Source organism: Colobus angolensis, unplaced genomic scaffold (assembly GCF_000951035.1).
Source record: "Colobus angolensis palliatus isolate OR3802 unplaced genomic scaffold, Cang.pa_1.0 Scaffold196, whole genome shotgun sequence".
NCBI lineage: Eukaryota > Metazoa > Chordata > Mammalia > Primates > Cercopithecidae > Colobus > Colobus angolensis.
In genome coordinates, this window is record NW_012115110.1 from 3,189,142 (window position 1) to 3,208,074 (window position 18,933).

An 18,933-nucleotide genomic window follows, 5' to 3' on the forward strand; every position below is an offset into this window, starting at 1 on the left:
AAACTGGGAGGTTTTTGAAAAGCCCTCCTTCAGAGCACATGATGAGCTTTTTTGGTGAAGCAATCTTGCTGGACTTGCCCTTCCTGATGCTTTCAGCATCCTCAGCCTGGCCTCTATGGGCTGCACCAACAGGCTTCCTTGTTCTCTGGCTTCCATTTCTGTTCATCTAACAAACAACCAGTGACAGTTACCCCAGCAGGAGGGAGAAAGGTAAGGTCGGGTTAACGACTGCCAGCACCTGTGGCTGGCCACTGAGGGTCCCAGCGCTTGCCAGGAGTCCCTCTTCACATGACTCTCTCTGTCTGGGTTCTCAGCTTCTCTGATATGGTTTGGCTGTGTCCCCAACCAAATCTCATTTTGAATTGTAGCTCCCATAATCCCCACATGTCACGGGAGGGACCCAGTGAAAGGTAATTGAATCATGGGGGTGGGCCTTTCCTGTGCTGTTCTCATGATAGTGAAGAAGTCTCATGAGATCTGATGGTTTTAGGAAGGGCAGTTCCCCTGCACACACTCTCTTGCCTGCCACCATGTAAGATGCGTCTTTGCTCCTCCTTCTCCTTCCGCCATGATTGTGAGGCCTCCCCAGCCATGTGGAACTGTGAGTCCGTTAAACCTCTTTTTCTTTGTAAATTACCCACTCTTGGGTATTTTTTCATAGCAGTAGGAAAATGGACTAATACATCCTCCATGCCCTCACCCCTGACAACAAGGCACTATGCTTTTGGGCATTCCCTACCTCCTCCTTGCAGCTTTATAAATAGTCATTTTGTGAAGCACTCCTCAGCCATCCCATTAGAGGGTTCCAGAACATCCATTATCTCACAAGATGCTTACAAAAGATCCACGAGGTGGGAGGCCATTCATGTTTATCTCTGACTAACACAGAACAAAGTTGGAGTGCAGAGGGTTGGACCAGCTTACTCAAGATCAAAAAGCTGGTAATTGACAGAGGCTGGCTGGTGATAGGGGTCTCATATCACCCACCCCTCTTACCCCCCTGGGCTGTTTCTTCTTAGTGTCATTCTTTCTAGTGCAACTTAGAGCATCATTCTTTCTAGTGCAACTTGGCTTTCATATTTAAATTCGAGCTGGAAACTGGCTTCATTTCTCATTCATTAAAAAATAAAAAAAAACTTTGGATGCAAAAAATGTTCTTACATTATGTACTTACGTTTATTCTCTTCGCATAAAGTACCCTGAGCTCATTGACAAAGTGCAGAACATTAATTTGAAATTAATAGATAGAACCATGGAAATTGGAAGTCTGAGTTACAGCTTGTGTGATTAATTGTTCTAGTCATGACTAGAATAAAAGTATATGCTAATGAGGCTGGCTGTGCACAGTCTTGATCATGTTATTATTGGATATGCACTACTAGTGATCTACCTTCTAAATGACTCAACACAGGCCATTTCACCCTGACTGGGTTTTGCAATTCAAGGGCAGGACTGTGGAGGCAGCACCTGGGCCACGTGACAGGTGGAGCACCCTGTCTGGCTGCCCCTATGAGTCTGGCTCTTCTCATGTATGAGTTACTCTGAGAAATGAAAATCGTGTATGTCTACAGATTTAAAGTATACTTTTAAAGCTACACTCTGAATAAAACTAATAGTGCAGAATATACTTAAAGACTTGCTGAATTGACTACATGAAACCATAAATCACAAGATAGCGAAATAATCAATTAAACAATTACTAATCATCTGCTATGTGCCAGAGCCTGTGCTTTGAAACTAAGGGGAGATAAGAACTTTATTCCCCCAGGTTCGGTCTGGTGAGGGAGAAAACATGAAAACACACAAGATCTCCTGGGAAGTCAATGCAGTCATTGGTTGTAAAACTGTAGAACCCGTATGTACGGAACCTCAGTTGATGTCGCCTTTGCTAGATGCTGATATTGTTGGAAAACCTCACCTTCTCTAACCTGCCATACCTAGGAACTCCAGGGTGTCAGCTTCTTCCTCCTGACTGAGCCAAACCCTCCCAGCTGTCTGTGGCAGCCAGGTTGTTTCAAGCCTCTTATGGCCCTGCATGTTCTCATTGTCTTCCTGCTTCTAATGCCAAATTGCTGGGAACTTGCTGGGAGCAGGGAATATAATGGTGAACAAAACAGAAAATCACCCCTGAGGATGTTCTAGGTTAAGGGAGCCTGTATGCTAATACCCTGGGGCAGCATGCTTGTGGATGAGTTGCTTAAGGAAAGCCTGCAGGGTTGGGGTGGTAAGCAGGTGAGAGGTGATGCTGGAGACGTAGGCCGGGCAGCTTGGGCAAGGCTGTGTTGGATGGAGGGACTTGAGAAGGTTTTCATTTTGAAGCACCGTTACAGATTGTTGAAGGACAATGGGTGGGAGATGCCAAGAGTCATTGCTCTGAGACTCAGGACAGAGGTGATCAGGGTTGGAGCCAAGGCAGTACAGAAGGGGCAGTGAGGGTGGTGGTCCCAGCCAGGACTGGCTGGCACTGGCTGGTGCTTGAGGCTCAGAATGCATGTTTTCTGGGTAAAATAGAGGTGTTACCTGTTCTGCCCATTGTAGTTTCCATGACAACTCACTGGCCTTTTCCCTTCCAGATTAGCAATAAATATATGAGAAGGACCCTGGGCGAGGTACTGCTTTGTAAGGAAAAAGCTTCCTGAATGGTCAAAATTAGGAACCATGCAATTAATTTGCCCCCCTCCTCTTCCTGATAATGCAGAGAGAGATTCATAAAATCCAAGTGTGGAGCCGGAAGACCTGAGTTCATGTCTTATCCCCCTCCCTTCGTGAATCTGGGTGTGCAGGTCCTAAAACATGGGGTCTTATTTTAAAATATAAGTTTTCCCTTCTTCTTCATGCTAGTCATTAATAAACAGTAATGTTAAGCACTTGTTAAGCAATTTCTTTAGAAAAGAATGTGTGGTATTAGCTCAATATAGGCCTTCCTCTTCCAAAGCTTAATATGCAGTTCATTGATATTTAGATTTTAATTTTTCATCCAACCTTGCAATCTTATAAAATTTTAGTATTCAGAAAGACTTACATGTTTATTTAGTTTTATTCCTATGTTTTTGCTGTGAAGAGTAGATTGTTTTGTCTATTGTTTGAACTCTTCACAATTCCCATTGATTAAATGTGAACTTTTTAGATATGCTTAGGAAAAAAAATAAAATAAGAGTTGTGTACAGAGAGGGTTGTATTACGTGAAATAAAGCCTGGTATCAGGGGTCTAGTTAGGAAATACTTGCAGGAATTAAGGGAGAAATGTGGCCTGCCAGGACTTGGGCAGAAGAAATACAGTGAATCATATTTGAGAGGTACTCGGCTTGAATTTGGTGACCCATGGGAGGTAGGAACGAGAGGCAGAAGGGAAAGGTAACTCATCTAGAAAGACTAGGATGGTTGACTGGGTGCAGTGGCTCATGCCTGTAATTCCAGCACTTTGGGAGACTGGGGCGGGTGGATCACCTGAGGTCAGGAGTTCGAGACCAGCCCGACCAACATGGTGAAACCCTGTCTCTATTAAAAATACAAAAATTAACTGGGCGTGGTGGCTCACGCCTGTAGTCCCAGCTACTCAGAAGGTTGAGGCAGGAGAATCACTTGAATCCAGGAGGCAGAGGTTGCAGTGAGCCGAGATCATGCCACTGCACTCCAGCCTGGGCGACAGTGAGACTTGATCTAAAAAGATAAAAATAAAAAAAGGAAGACTAGGTTGGTGAGGTGACAGGCATTAGTGGTAGCAGGTGCTACAAGTACTACAGACTAGTTTGAAAAGCATTATGTTGGGGGCATCTTTAAAGTGGAGACAGCAGGTAGGGGTTCCCTGAACAGGTCTGAATGGCAGATCAAACTGTGGAGAGATTATGTGATGGTCGTTGGCCTGAGGGGGATGGACACAATTCCCTGGAGTGGGGGTGCACAAACAGAAGACTGAGGTAGACCCCTGGGGAGGGGCCACTTCTGTAGATGAGCAGAAGAGGAGCAGAGAAGGAGAAGCCCGAAGTTTGTGGGAGGGGGACCAGGAGAGTCAGAGGAGGCAGTGAGAAGCCAACCATCCCCGAAATCCTTTACCTTTCTGCACCCAGCTCTGAGCCCCCCAGGGTCCCTCATACGGATGCCATGAACGGACTCCCCCATCTTTAGCTTTAGATTGGGTGCAGCCTATGGGAGGCCCAGACAGAAGGTGAATGGGTGACAGGTGCCAAGTCTGAGGTATCATTCCCCCAGCTCCGTTCCCACCAGACTGCAGACTGGGTGCCCCCACCACAGGCCACTGTTTTGAAAAGGCTGCTCTTTCTGAGTTCTGGCTGCCACACTCGTCATTTGCTGCCCAAGATCTGGCAGTGGTCCCAGCTCTGCATTGTTGCAGTCCTGGGTGCCCAGCTACCTCTTTTTGGCTTCCCTTGGTCCTGTGCGCAGCTCTATAAATAGTCTACTCACTTGATATACTTTGTAGTGCTGTTTTGAGAGTGCTTTATTTTCTCCCGCTTGGACTCTGGGGGATGCTGTAATTACAGCTTACACCAGGTCACAGAGATCAAGCAGGCCAAAGCCTGAAACATGCCCTTTAGATCTAGCTTCAGACCTTCGCAACCTTGGCAGGGGCTGATTTTTAGAGGCACTTTGGAGAATTGGTACGTGTCAAGGGTCCTAGTTGTGCAGGCCTGGAGGAACAAAATGCCTTTCCAACCCTAATGTTGTACAAATGGCTCCTGTTACAAGAAAGGGGTGTCCTCCTTCATGAGGTTACAGTAGTCGCATTTTATTCATTGCGGTAGTTGCTTTTAACATGACTTTCTCTAATAGAAATTGGCTTTAAGTTCTTCAGTTGTTAAAAAATCACCATTTTTGCTTAAAAGAGACAAAAAGTTTTGGTGATTTGTTGCATCGTTTCTTAGGCTATCACCAGGGTGACCTAGACGATGTACAGAGAACCCAGAGCTCTGATGGACATGTCGCATCCTAAGGAGAACTGAATACCTACCGGGGTGGCTTTCCTCACTTGTCTCCATCAGTAGATAGGGATGTCCAGAGACACATGGGAAAATTAACACTGAGGTGGCCAGGGAGGTGGGCATCAGCTATCCCTATCTAGCAGGCACCCTTCATTGATGCCAAGTCTCTACGTCATCAAGGGTACCATTGCATCCATTCTTCCATGGCTGCTTGAAGTCCATTAATACCACAAATCCCATGAATCCTGCTCTTGGATGGCCCTCACTCTCAGCCATAGAAACAACTCACTTCCCTGCATTTCTGGCCCCCACCACAAATATTTATTACATTCTTTCCCAGAGTGACTTTAGAGCAAAGAGACAAAATAGTTGATGCGTGTAAAGAGTAATTGTTTTCTACCAAAAGAAATTGTCTTTAATAGCTAGATTTTATTAATGATGTAATTTAAAATGTAACAATAAAGATTTCCACCAGAAAGCAATGAACACCAAAGATGGGGATTTATTTCACATTTCCAAATGTCACCACACAATGTAAGTTATGCCCAATACGTTAGAACCTCCCTGGCTCCCAGACTTGCCAGGCGCCCGAGGGTCAGATCAGTCAGTTCCACCCCCCATAGTGATGGCCTTGCAGGGACACGAGAGAGACATTGCTGTCTGTCAAAGACACTCGGCAATGTTCTCCTGCAGACAAATGGCAAAGGATACAGTGAAGATTTGAATCACTTGTGTAAATGTTTAAAAGCATGTTAAATTATTGCCATTTTCCTTAAATAGCCAAGCCTTATCAAATATTTGATGATATTTGAATTCAGCTACACAGAAATGATCATGCAAAGATTACCTGCAAGCCAATCGTTCATAATTTATTTTCCCATGGTGGAAAATATTAGTAAGTTTGTAACCTAAGAAGGGTCATAAAGCCAAGCTGATGGCCTGTGTGACCACTGCGTGGGGACATGCTCTGGGCTGGGGGCCAGGGGCTCCGTCCTGGGCGTGCTGCTATTATTGGTTGCTGGTGACTTGAATGCAGTCAGGCATCTCTTAACAGTGGGGATACAATTTAAGAAACAGGTGACTCCATCCTGCGACCATCACAAAGTGTACGCACACAAATCCCAACGGTCTAGCCTCCTACATACACCGGGTGTATGGTAGAGCCTGTTCTCTCAGACCGCAAACACCTTCAGTGTGTTACTCTACTGAATACTGGAAGCAACGGTAAACAATGATAAGTATTTGTGACTCTAAATATATCATTATCTAAACACAGAAAGGACACAATAGAAATACAGTTATAATTTTATGAGACCACTGTCATGTAGGCAGTCCATCCTTGATCAAAACGTCCTTATACAGCACCTGACTGTAGTTATTGTTTCCCCTTCAACTTCTGCTTCTCAGCCTTTCCCTCAGTGAGTGGAAGCAGAAAAGATCTCTCTTCTCTTTTCCAGTTCTGAAAGTTGGCTCCTGCTCATACCAGTAATTCTGTCTTTATGACTCTTCTTTAGTAATGAAGAAAATAGCTCAAAATGACATTACTTTTTAAAAAGTTATATATATATATATACACACACACACATATATATACACACACACATATCTCTCCATATATAGAGAGAGAAAGAAAGAGAGAGCGCACATGAGAGAGAGAGAGAGACAGAGAGAGAGAGAGAGGGAAAGCGAGAGAGAGGCACCAAGCCACTAAGCTTTTTATGTTGGTTGCTCGCCCAATAAATAAATTCTGACTTATACTTATCCCCATGCTCTTTGCTTAGTCAGCATTTTAGTAGGCAGAAATCCAGAATAAAACAAAAACACGGTATGACTTTCTTCCAAATTGCATCTCACATTGCCTAAACAATTACTATTCACAGACAAAATGCGGTCTTCCCTGTAATGTGAGTGAAGCTTTCTCCTTGAGGACAGCCAGGCAATTGCTAGAGCTAACATAAGGATCAGGAATGCTTGTGTCTCCTCTGCACAGTTGAGCAGGAAAGGAAGAGGAAGGGAGAGGTGCTATGCTTTAAAAATAGAAATTGATGTGCTCCCATGGATTGTCATTTTTAAAGGAATACATTTAGGGTAAAAGAAAGAAAAGCAAAAATTGAGCATATGCAAGCTACTGTTACGAGAGACGCTTGCTTTTAAACTGTGCAATAGCAAGTAACAAAGTGTCAGGAATGGGGCTCCTTCTGGAGAGCAGCCTGGGTGTGGGGGGTTTGGTGGGGTCCAAGCTTCCTCAGCAGGGCCTGAGGGTGGCAGCTTCGGAGGGCGGCACGAAGCCCAGCTGCAGTAGCTTGTGTCTTCACGGGGGTGGAATAGGGAGCAGATCTGATTGCAGGATGGTGATGTTGTAATTCAAGGATCAGGTCACCTGGAACATGAAGGGATCCAGGGGCCTTAGTCCCAGGCCACCTCATGAAACGTGGCAGGAACCAGCCTGAGAGGTTGGGGTGGGGGATCTTGCCTTTCAGGCGGGAAGTGCTTCCATCTTGACACAGCAAGGCAGAGAAGCAGGAGGGCAAACCCCATGGCACGAATGCAATAAGTACTTCCAGTTGCTAAATCTCTGCACACGGAAAGGAAGGTTTCTGCTCATGGGGACGTGAAATGATGTTGCATAAACAAGAGGCAGGATATCAAGGTGAGCCCCAGGGAACAGGAAGACTGGGTGGGGTGACATGAACAGAACCAGTCTGGGGGCACCAGTCCCTCCAAACTCCAGCAGGTCAGCAGTGGCATCTCCTTAAGGATGAGGCCCCCGCGTTGCTTCATTGGTCTTAAGGGACTTTGACTCAGGAGAAATCGAAATTGCAGAGATCTTGGCCCCGTGTCATCCAATTCAAGTGTCAACTACAGAGAAAGTGGGTTGGGCAAGGCCCTAACCTCAGCTTTAAACTGGATTAGTTGTTTTCCAGGAGCAACTCTTGGCCTGTCAGATGAAGCCAGGCCTTCCTCTCACATGATAAAGTTGTGAAATACAGCAGCATCTTTTTTTTGGGTTTTTTGGCCCATGTTGCATCAGTGGTGATGGTAGTGACGGTTGTGGGATGTGACAAAAGGAATGTGACATGACATGGAGGCAAAGAGATGGAAAGAATTGGGGTTTGGAGGCAGAAAGCACCGGCTCTGCAACTTAAATGCCCCTTTGCAAGATATTTGTTCTCGTTTTGAGAGAAGGGATATTGAAACCTCTTGAGCTTGTTTTCATTATTATTTTTTCTCTTTTTAGATTCAAGAGTATTCCTATAAAGAACCTCCCATGTTGCCTCGCTCATAAAATGTTCAAAACTTCATAGTTATTTTCCAGGTGTATGTCCATCAGTACCTGTCCCATCTCTCTATTGATTTGGGTGTGGTAACAACACACTGTTCGAGCCAGTAGGGTAAGGAGAGGTATTTGCTGTGGCTTCTGAAAAGAAAAAGAAGTTTGGTGGTATATTAGTTTCCTCCTGCTGCTCTAAAAAGTGAGCGCACACCTACTGGCATGCATGAAACAATACAGATTTATTATCTTAGTCCTGGAGGCCAGTGTCCCCAGGCAGTCTTACTAGGTTAAAATCAGGATGTTGGAGCACTTCTGCAGGCTCTTGGGGTGGGGATCCATGTCATTGCCTTTCCAGCTTCTAGAAGCTCCTGTGTTCCTCCACCTTCAGTCCAGCCATGCAGTGTAATCATGCTTCCTTCCCTGTCTCTGACCTTGCAGACTGCTTCACATAAGAACCCGTGGGTTCCATGTGGGTCCATCTGGAAAATCCAGGATAACCTCCCTATCTCAAGACCCTTGACTCAGTCACATCAACAGAGTTCCTTTTTCCACAAAAGGTAACATTCACGGGTTCTGGAAATTGCAGTGTGGAGATCTTTGCAGGAGCTCTTATTCAGCCCCTGAAAGATGGTACAAGGACTTCATGCTTGGAGCTCCTGCAGCCACCTTGCTATCATGAGGAAAGTCAATGTGACTTCTGCACTCAGGGAGGGGCTACGGAGGCAGAACTCAGTCGGGGAAGGAGAACAAGACTGCTGGTATCACTTAAGCTTTTGGGTCAAGTCCTGATAGAAGCCAGTCCTACTTCATGGGCTTTCGGTAATACGAATAGACAGATGCCCTGTGATTATGCTCATGCCAGTTTGAATTGTGTTATCCATATATCTGAAACAGAGAATTCACTGGTACAAGGGGTTGAGAACTCAAATGGAAAGCTCAGCCTCTTTCTTTGAAGTTGAGAAAACAGAAGTAGTACAGGGAGATGGTGTTTACAGATGGAGACACAAGGCGCTCTGCAAAGTGGGGTTCAGGGTTCCCAGGGAGAGCACACAGAACCATCGCTGGCACCGGGCGCAGTCATTAATGAGTAACAAATAAACTGAGGGTGCCCACCTTTCAGCAACAGTGTCCCTGACTCTGCTTCTTGCAAAGACCCTGCCAGATCCTTCCCTCCAGGCACCCTGCTTTCTATGCCTTTGCTGAGCAAAAGCCCGCACGGAATGCATGGCTCATCTCACTCCCTTTAGCTGGGTGCAAGTACAAGCAGGCCTCTGCTCTTGCTCAAGAATGAGGAATGTGGTATTGCTCAAGGCCACGGCCCAAGGGCCTCTCTCCATGAAGTCCCTTGTAGGCAGACCCCAGGCATCTGAGAGCGCTGGAGAGGATCCAGGGCTGGGGTGCGGCCTGGCCCACTCTCTGCGGGGTCAGTGGGAGGGAACCCCTGGTGGTGATGAGACCTTACAGAGCAGCGTGGCTTCGTCTGTATGCTTCAGCTCTGCACTGAGACATTTTTTTTAATTTTAATAAATGTCAGTGACAAACTTAGAGCACCAGGGATCCTCAATAAAGAAGGCTGGGCCCAGGCAAATGCAGTATTTTGTTGGCAAAGCTAACATTGACAAAATAGGAATCTTTCTATCTTGAGCTTCAGCACTGCATTAGAAATCTTGTTTTATTATGGTGGTGAAGAGCCAAGCCCTGGGATTTGGGCAGGCACGGTTTGAAAGTTCAGTGGCAGCTGCCTGCAGTATGGGACATGGCTGCTCATATCCAGGGCTATGAATAAGGAGGAGTTGCATTTTCCTGAGAAAGCCCAGGAGAGCAAGCAGCAAGGATATGAAAGTGAGAGACAGACACACAGTGACCGAAAAATGCTGCCTAAGATAGTGAGGCGGCTGCCCGGAACACTTTCTTCCTGGTTTTTCAAAAGGCTACCAAGATAATTAAATAACACTATGTCAATAAGTCTCTGTCTCTTCTGCATTTCCCCAGCATCGTAACAGCATGGGGAGAAGAGATGGTGGCATTTGCTACGGTTGCTGACATGATGATGATTATGACCAGGGACCTAAACTCAACCACGCCATCTCTGAAAAAAAGCAGCCAAGTAGAAAGGCAATAAATAAACATCGAGCAGGCAGGGCCTGGCATGGTGACTTATGCCTGTAATCCCAGCACTTTGGGAGGGCGAGGCGGGAGGATCACTTGAGGTCAGGGGTTCAAGACCAGCCTGGCCAACATGGTGAAACCCCATTTCTACTAAAAATGCAAAAATTAGCTGGGCGTGGTGGTGTGTACCTGTAATCCCAGCTATGCAGGAGGCTGAGGCAGGAGAATTGTTGGAACTCGAGAGGCAGAGGCTGCAGTGAGCCGAGATCATGCCACTTCACTCCAGCCTGGGCAACAGAGCAAGACTCCGTCTCAAAATAAAATAATAAAATAAAATAAAATAAAAAAGCAGGGAGAAGTGAGAGCCACCAACACAGCCTCCCGACAGCACAAAAATTAATGTGACAAATTTTAAAGTCAGTCCAAATACCACTCAGTTAGCTGAAACTCAGAGTAACTGCGTATTTTCCAACTCTCGTAGATATGTGTGCATATTTGTTGTAAGTGTATGCATTGTATATATACATGTTCATGTTTGTGTGTTGTGCACATGTGTATGTGTGCATGCCTTTGTGTGTACGTGTGTGCTTATGCATGTGTGTTTCTACATGTGTGTTTATGCATGTGCATATGTGTGTATTTGTTTCTGCAATTTATTTCTACCATCTGAATTCTTTAGCTTGTGTGGGCATCAGTTTTTATATTTACTTGTTATAGCCTATAGATTGATACAGAATGCTACCTTGGTCATGCCTAAATTAAAGACAAAGTGAAATATCTTTTGTATAATTTGGATTTTAAACTGATGAGGAGAGGGATTATATGCCAAACTACCACTGAAGACAAAAGACAGTGGAGGCCGGTAGCAGTGAGTGCAAGAAGCAGACATGGATATGTGAACTGAAGCCCACTGCCTTATGTGTTTGCTTCCAGTGGCTATAAGAACTTGAAAAGTGTTGTTATGTTAGGTAAACCATGAGTGCTCATTGCATTAGTGTTGTAGGGATGCCATCACAAAACACTGCAGACTGGAGGGTTTAAACATCTCAAGTCTATTTTCTCACTCTTCTGGAAACTAGGAGTTCAAGATCAAAGTATTTGCAGGTTTGGTTTCCAGTGAAACCTCAATTTCTTGGCTGCTTTCTTGTTGTGTCCTCACATGGTCATCCTTCTTTGAGTCTTATGTGCATCCTAATCACCCCCTCCCCCTCCTTCTTCCCCTCCTCCTACTTCCCCACTCCTCCTCCCCCTTCTCCTCCACCTCCCCTCCTCCTTCTCCTCCTGTTCTCCTTCTCCTCTCCTCCTTCTCCTCCTCTTCCTCCTCCGTCTTCTTCTCCTTTCTTCTTTTTCTTCTCCTCCTTCTTCCTCTTCTTATTCTCCTTCCTCCTCCTCTTCTTCTTCTTCCTTCTTTTTCTTCTTCTTCTTCTTCCTTCTTCCTTCTCTTCTTCTTCTTCTTCCTCTTCCTCTTCCTCCTCTTCCTTCTTCTTCTTCTTCTTTCTTATTTCTTCTGCTTCTGCTTCTTTCTTCTCTTGCTCTCTTTCATCTTCTTCTTGGAGATGAGGTCTTGCTTTGTTGCCCAGGTCAGTCTCCAATCCCTATAAGGAGATTAGCCATATTGGATTAGAGCTCACTTACATGACCTTATTTAGCCTAATTACCTCATTAAAGGCTCTATCTTCAAATAAAGTTCTGTCCTGAAACAGCAGAAGTTAAGACTTCAACATAAGAATTTGGTAGGGGGTGGGGAAAGATTCAACCCATAGCCCTCACACAGCACCATTTCATCAACAGGTCTTTCCCAAACATCTTCAGTTCCAGGCTCTGTTTTGAGAATCCTCCTGGCTGTAGCAATGGACACACAGATGTCCCACTGTCTCCCCAGTGGAGATGCACCTTGCTTGCAGTTGCAGGTAAGGTTGCCAGGGCTGCATTGGGGAGACAGGGTATGAGGACCCCAGAGCACCCAGGCAGCCTGTGTGGGCCTGGAGGTAAGAGGCTTGAAGAATTTCATTTTGCATGGGAAGTAGAATACAAGGGAGGAGGGGGTAGGGTTGTGAGGCGTGGAAGGAAGCAGGGGCCAAATGGTACAGATTTTGAAAACCTTGCACAGATTTTGTCCTAAGAGCAATTGACAGCCATGCAGGAAGACGCTCAGGGGCTTATCTTCTGGAAGGACCACCATGGTGCAGAATAAAGAAAGGCCTGGAAGAAGCCAAGTAGAGGCAGACCATGGAGCCCTGTGATACCTAGAGAAGGTGGGGTGGCTGAGACTGTTCTTATGGAGACGTGAAAAGGGCATGAAGCCAAGAAACATTGAGGAGACAGAACCGACAGAACCTGTGATAAGGTTTGGCTGTGTCCCCACCCAAATCTCATCTTGAACTGTACCTCCTATAATTCCCATGTGTTGTGGGAGGGACCTGGTGGGAGATAATTTAATCATGGGGTCAGTTTCCCCCATACCGTTCTCCTGGTAGTGAATGAATCTCATGAGGTCTGATGGTTTGATCATGGGTTTCTGCTTTTGCATCTTCCTCCTTCTCTCTTTGCCTGCTGCCATCCATGTAAGATGGGACTTGCTCCTCCTCGCCTTCCACCATGATTGTGAGGCTTCCCCAGCCACATGGAACGGTAAATCCAATTAAACCTCTTTCTTTTGTAAACTGCCCAGTCTCAGGTATGTCTTTATCAGCAGTGTGGAAACGGACTAATACAGCCTGGAAAGACTGGCTGTGCCTAAGGCAGAAGCAGTTGGGATCAACTTCTGGGTTGGGCAGCCATGTCCCCTGGGATGCAGGAGGAGGGAGGAGGGCATAGATTGCTGGAGAGGTGATGGAAACCTCCAATGAGGTGAAATTGAGGTTGGCTGGCTGTCCAGGTGGGTCTAGGCTGGCCCAGGTGACTCACCTGTTTTCATGAACGGAAGAAACTGCCCAGGAGGACAAGGACCCAGGGCAGCCCTGGGGAGACAGGTGCTGCCACAACGTGGAATTGCCTACATCTGACAAAAAGACTGGGGAGCGATGACAAAGCATCTCAGGCCTGCAGCGTAGTGGAGACACTGGTCTGTCCCATCCTGAGCAGGGAGGAGTAGATAAGAAAACTGCCATCCTTGACCAAAAGGGAGACGCCATCTCCCCTCCTCCTGCCCCCACCATCAGTCAGCAGTGCTGGGGCCATGGGCTCTCAGGTGTCACTGCAGGCAGCTTGCCTACGAGAGTAGTGGCTGAGGAATCCCTGAAGGAGGTTCTTGCCATAGCTCCATCCCTGCTCCCCTGGGACCAGGTGGAACTGTACCCACAGCAGCAGGACAAAAGCTTTCTACAGGGACACTTTATACCAATGATGGTTCCCTGCCATTCGTCCCTCTCAGGAATTCAAAAGTGTCCCACAGCCTAAAGGGAGAGTTAAAAGAGTACTTTAGCCCTAAGGTCCAGCCCAAGTGAGGTCATAAGCTTTGGTGCCAGACAAACTAATTTAACCTTCATTCCAACACTCAATAGCTATGACCACGGGCGAGTTAATTGGCTTCTCTGAGCATCGATGTGGTGATCTGTAAAGATAGGTATAGCAATACTTACCTTTCAAAGGTACTAAAGGACTGGGTGATCTGTTTTGAAATTAATCACATCAGCATTTTCAAGTAGAAAATTATCTCAGATGCTGAAATAGTATGTAACAAAATTCACCACCATTCCTTCAAAAAAAAAAAAAAACTGGCACAGTAGGAAAAGGAGGAAAGTTCTTTAAGTTGATAGGTGCTGTCTGCTAGAACCCTGCACTAAATCTTCCAAGTGTGTGAACTCAGACCGTTTCCATTCGTCATGTATAAGCCAGAGATTTGTGAACTCGGACCATTTCCGTAAGAGTCATGTGTAAGCCAGAGATTCCTGTTCTTCCTGCTAACAGCACCTATCACCCAATGTCCTCATCACGGTGATGAAAATAAAAAAAAAAAAAAAAAGAGGAAACTGGCACTCACCAGCAGTGTAATTAGATGCCTAGAAAAGCCAGGAGGATGAACGGAAAGCCCTTTGCACAGTGAGTAAAACAGCCACTTATCAGAACTGTAAACAATGACTTTCCCTGTGCTAGAATAAGCAATTAGAACAGTTTATAACTAAAATTTTACAACTGCACTAATAGAAAAGTAAAGAAATAATTCCCTAAATATTTGTGAAATCTATAACAATCTTTAGAACGTAAAACAAATGTGAGGAGAGGCACGTGGGGTCCTAGGTGGAGCCTCGGCCTGTGTCCCACTCTCAAGGAAACAGACGACGAATGCACACCTGGCGAGGCCACAAAATATGCTTTAGGGGACTAGACAATCCAATTATAAAATCCGTGTGGGAGGGAAAAGCATTGTAAAGTTCATGATAAGCACTATAAAAATTTCAAAACCAAAAAACACGGTGGAGAATAACTTATCCTTTTTATAGTCAGTATGTGGAAAAGCTACTTCACTAGAGTGGGGAAAATACGGAATAGGCCTTATATTCTTTAGAAAAGCCATCAATTTGGGAAAAATAAAGTTTGATATATTTCTATTTTATGTCACACACAAAGATAAATGCCAGGTGAATTAATATAACAGAAAAGAGGATGATGAGGCTGTGAGAACAAAACACATCATATTATTACTATACTATATAATATTATATATCATTGATATATATTTAATAATTTATTAAACATTATATAAATATTATATAATTATAAAATATTATATAAAATATAATAAGAGTATTATAAAATGGAATGGAATATTGTTATATATAAATAACATATAGAAAATGTATTATTTGAATATAGATCTCAGACTGCTGTGCTAGCAATGAGGGATTTATATAACAAAATTATGATTATATAATGTATTATATTATTTTATTAAATTTTCTATTATTACATTAATATTCTTCATTTTCTTTTAAACATCATCTTCCTTTTGTTATGCTAATAATATATAATAATATTAGTATTAATATTAATTAATATTAATATTAATTATAATATACCTCCCTGTCCATGTGAGATAGAAAACACAGAGGCTTAAATAAACAATAGATTAAATTGTTGCATGTTAAAATCTCTGTCCCATGAAAAAAATTAAGGTAAGCAACAGTCTAGAAGGAAAGGATTTAAGCATATAAAATAAACAAGGGATTAATATTAGTTCATGATGTATAAATGTTTCTAAAATCCTTTTAAAATGCAACCCAATAGATTCATATAAGTGTAGTCAACCAATTTTTGATAAAGCAGTAATGGGAATGCAATGGAGAAAAACTAGTCTTTTAAACAAATGATGCTGGAACAACTAGACATGTACATACAAAAAAACAAATCTAGGCCCAAACATCATACCCTTCATAAAAATTAACTCAAAGTGGATAATACACTTAAATGGAAAATGCGAAACTATAAAACTCCTAGAAGATAACCTAGGAGAAAATCTAGATGACCTTGGGCAGGGTGGTGACTCCTTAGACACAACACCAAAGGCACAGTTTATGAAAGGAATAACGAATGAGCTGGACTTCATTAAAACTAAAGTTTCTCCTCAGTGGAAAATACTGTCAAGAGAATGAGAAGGCAAGCCACAGACTGGGAGAAAATATTTGCAAATGACATATCTGATAAAGGACCGTCAGTCACAACATATAAAGAATCCTTTAAACTCATCAATAAGGAAATAAGCAACCTGATTAATAAGTGAGCAAAGGCCTGAACAGACACTTCACCAAAGCAGACGTAGGCTGGCATGAGCACGTGCAGAGATGCCGTGCATTGTATGTCATTAGGGAACAGCTAATTAAAACAACCCTGGGATGCTACAGTACTCTTTTAAATGTCACAAATCCAGAACACTGACAACGCCCAATGGTGGCAAGGAGGAGGAACCATAGGAGCATTCATTCATTGCTGGTGGCAGTGCAACCTGGTACAGGCACTGTGGAAGACAACTTGGCAGTTTCTTACAAAACTCATCATACTCTAACAATATCATCCAGCAATTGCACTCCTTGGTATTTACCCAGATAAGTTGAAAATTTATGTCCACACAAAAATCTGCACTCAAATGTTTATAATAGCTTATTCATAATTGCCAAAATTTGGAAACATTCAAGATGTCCTTCAGTAGACGAGTAGATAAACAAGCTATGATACATCCAGACAATGGGATATTTTTCAGCACCAAAAGAAATGAGCTATCAAGCCACACACACACACATACACACACACACACACCCCCCCAAAACAACAACAAAAGCACTTGGAGATCTTAAATGTGTATTAACTCAAAGAAGCCAATCTGAAAAGGTTACATACTATAAGGTTCCACATCTATGATATTATGTAAAGGGCAAAATTATGGAGACATTAAAAATTTCATTGGTTAGGCCAGGCGAGGTGGCTCACACCTGTAATCCCACCACTTTGGGAGGCTGAGGCAGGCAGATCACTTCAGGTGAGGAGTTTGAGACCAGCCTGGTTAACATGGTGGAATCCATCCCTACTAAAAACACAAGAAGTAGCTGGACGTGGTGGCAGGTGCCTGCAATCTCAGCTAGTGGGGAGGCTGAGGCAAGAGAATCACCTGAACCTTAGAGGTGGAGGTTGCAGTCAGCTGAGATCATGCCACTGCCCTCCAGCCAGGGTAACAGAGTGAGGCTCCATCTCAAAAAAAAAAAAAGAAAAAGAAAAAGAAAAAAGAAAAAATTTAGTGGTTGCTAGGAGTCAGGGGGAGGAAAACTAAATAGAGAACAGGTGATTTTAAGGCAGTGCAAAGATTCTGTATGATACTGTAAGAGTGGATCCATGTCATTATGCATTTGTCCAAACCCACAGAGTGCGCAATATCAAGAGTGAGCCCTAACGTGAATTAGGGACGTTGGTGATCATGATGTGTCAGCATAGGTTAATTGAGCATGACAAATTTATCACTGAGGTTGACAGCAGATCAGGCTATGTGTGTGAGAAGGGGGTTGGAACCATATTGCAACTCTTTGTGCTGTCCACTGAATTTTGTTGTGAACCTAAAACTGCTCCAAATATTAAGGTCTATTTAAAAATACAAAAATTAGACAATAATACCAGTAATAATAGTAGATACTAGTTAATGAGGACCTACTGTTTGTCCAGTACTATGTGTAATCCTTACCTGTGTGATCTTAGTCAAGTCATTTAAACCCCTGGCACCTTACCTTGTCCTTCTGTAATACGGGATGATAATGATTGTACTCACTTCATTGGGTTCTTCTGAATATTCAAGTAAGTACAATCTTTTTTGTTGCTGTTTTGAAACACAGTTTCACACTGTCACCCAGGCTGGAGTGTAGTGGCTTGATCTTGGCTCAACCTCTGCTTCCCAGGTTCAAGCGATTCTCTTGCCTCAGCCTCCCAAGTAGCTGGAACTACAGGCAGGCACCAACAGACCACTAATTTTCATATATTTTTTTTCAGTAGAGATGAGGTTTTGCCATGATGGCCAGGCTGATCTGGAACTTCTGACCTCAAGTGATCCACCCTTCTCTGCTTCCCAAAGTGGTGGGATCACAGATGTGAGATACCGTGCCCAGCCCAAGTAAGTAATATCTGTTACGTCCTTAGCATTATGTCTGGACCATAGTAAGAGTTCAGAAAAATGTAGTTTTTAACTATTATTCTTTATGGAAAAAGGCAACCTCACAGGTAAAAGAGGAAGGCACAAATGGAGCAAACACGGCCATAGCAGAAGATAAGATCTAGAGGGGAGGGCATGGTGGAAGGACATCCGTCCACTAACAATAACAGAAACAGAATTAAAGCAACAACGACATGCTTTCATACATCTAATTGATACAGAAAGGACATGACTGCTTAGATCCAATATGGCTAGGGTGTAGGAAGCTGGGGACTCCCCTGAAAGCTGGTGGGAGGGTACACGGATACCTCACGTAGAGGACATTCTGGGATTAACAGTTCTCATCTGGAAGATGCTCATGCATGTCATGTGCGTGGGCACTCCGTGACTGATCGTATTAAGTTGCTGGATATTTAATAAGCTCCTCTCCACAGAGGAGCCCTTATTATCTGCCATATATGCAGGGGCACACAAATCAGGGTAGCCAGAGAGCTAGGAGAAATAAATACATGAGAATTTCTAAGGCTCAGCTTTTTCTTTGCTGCCTTTTGAGCTTTGTTTTTTTGGAGAGGGTGAAATGTATGTTCCTGTCTCATGAACAGGAGTGATTTTTGTATTCTTTCTCTACAATCTTGGGTCCCATCAGGAAATGTTTCTCTATAGCAATAGAAAATGATTTAACCAATCACCTTTGCTCTTGCTTCTTCTTATTTCCAGCTTCCTATTGCAGAAGTATGTTGGGCAGTGGCTGTGGATAACTTCTCTCTGGACCCAAAGGCTCCGCATGTGCCCTCTGCCTTCGGCTTGAGAACCCTGAGATCTGGTCCACTTGGCAGGGTGCAGTGCTCACACCTGTAATCCCAGCACTTCGGGAGGCTGAGGCAGATGGATCACAAGATCAGGAGTTCGAGACCAGCCTGGCCAATATGGTGAAACCCTGTTTCTACTAAAAATACAAAAATTAGCCAGGCGTAGTGGTGTGTGCC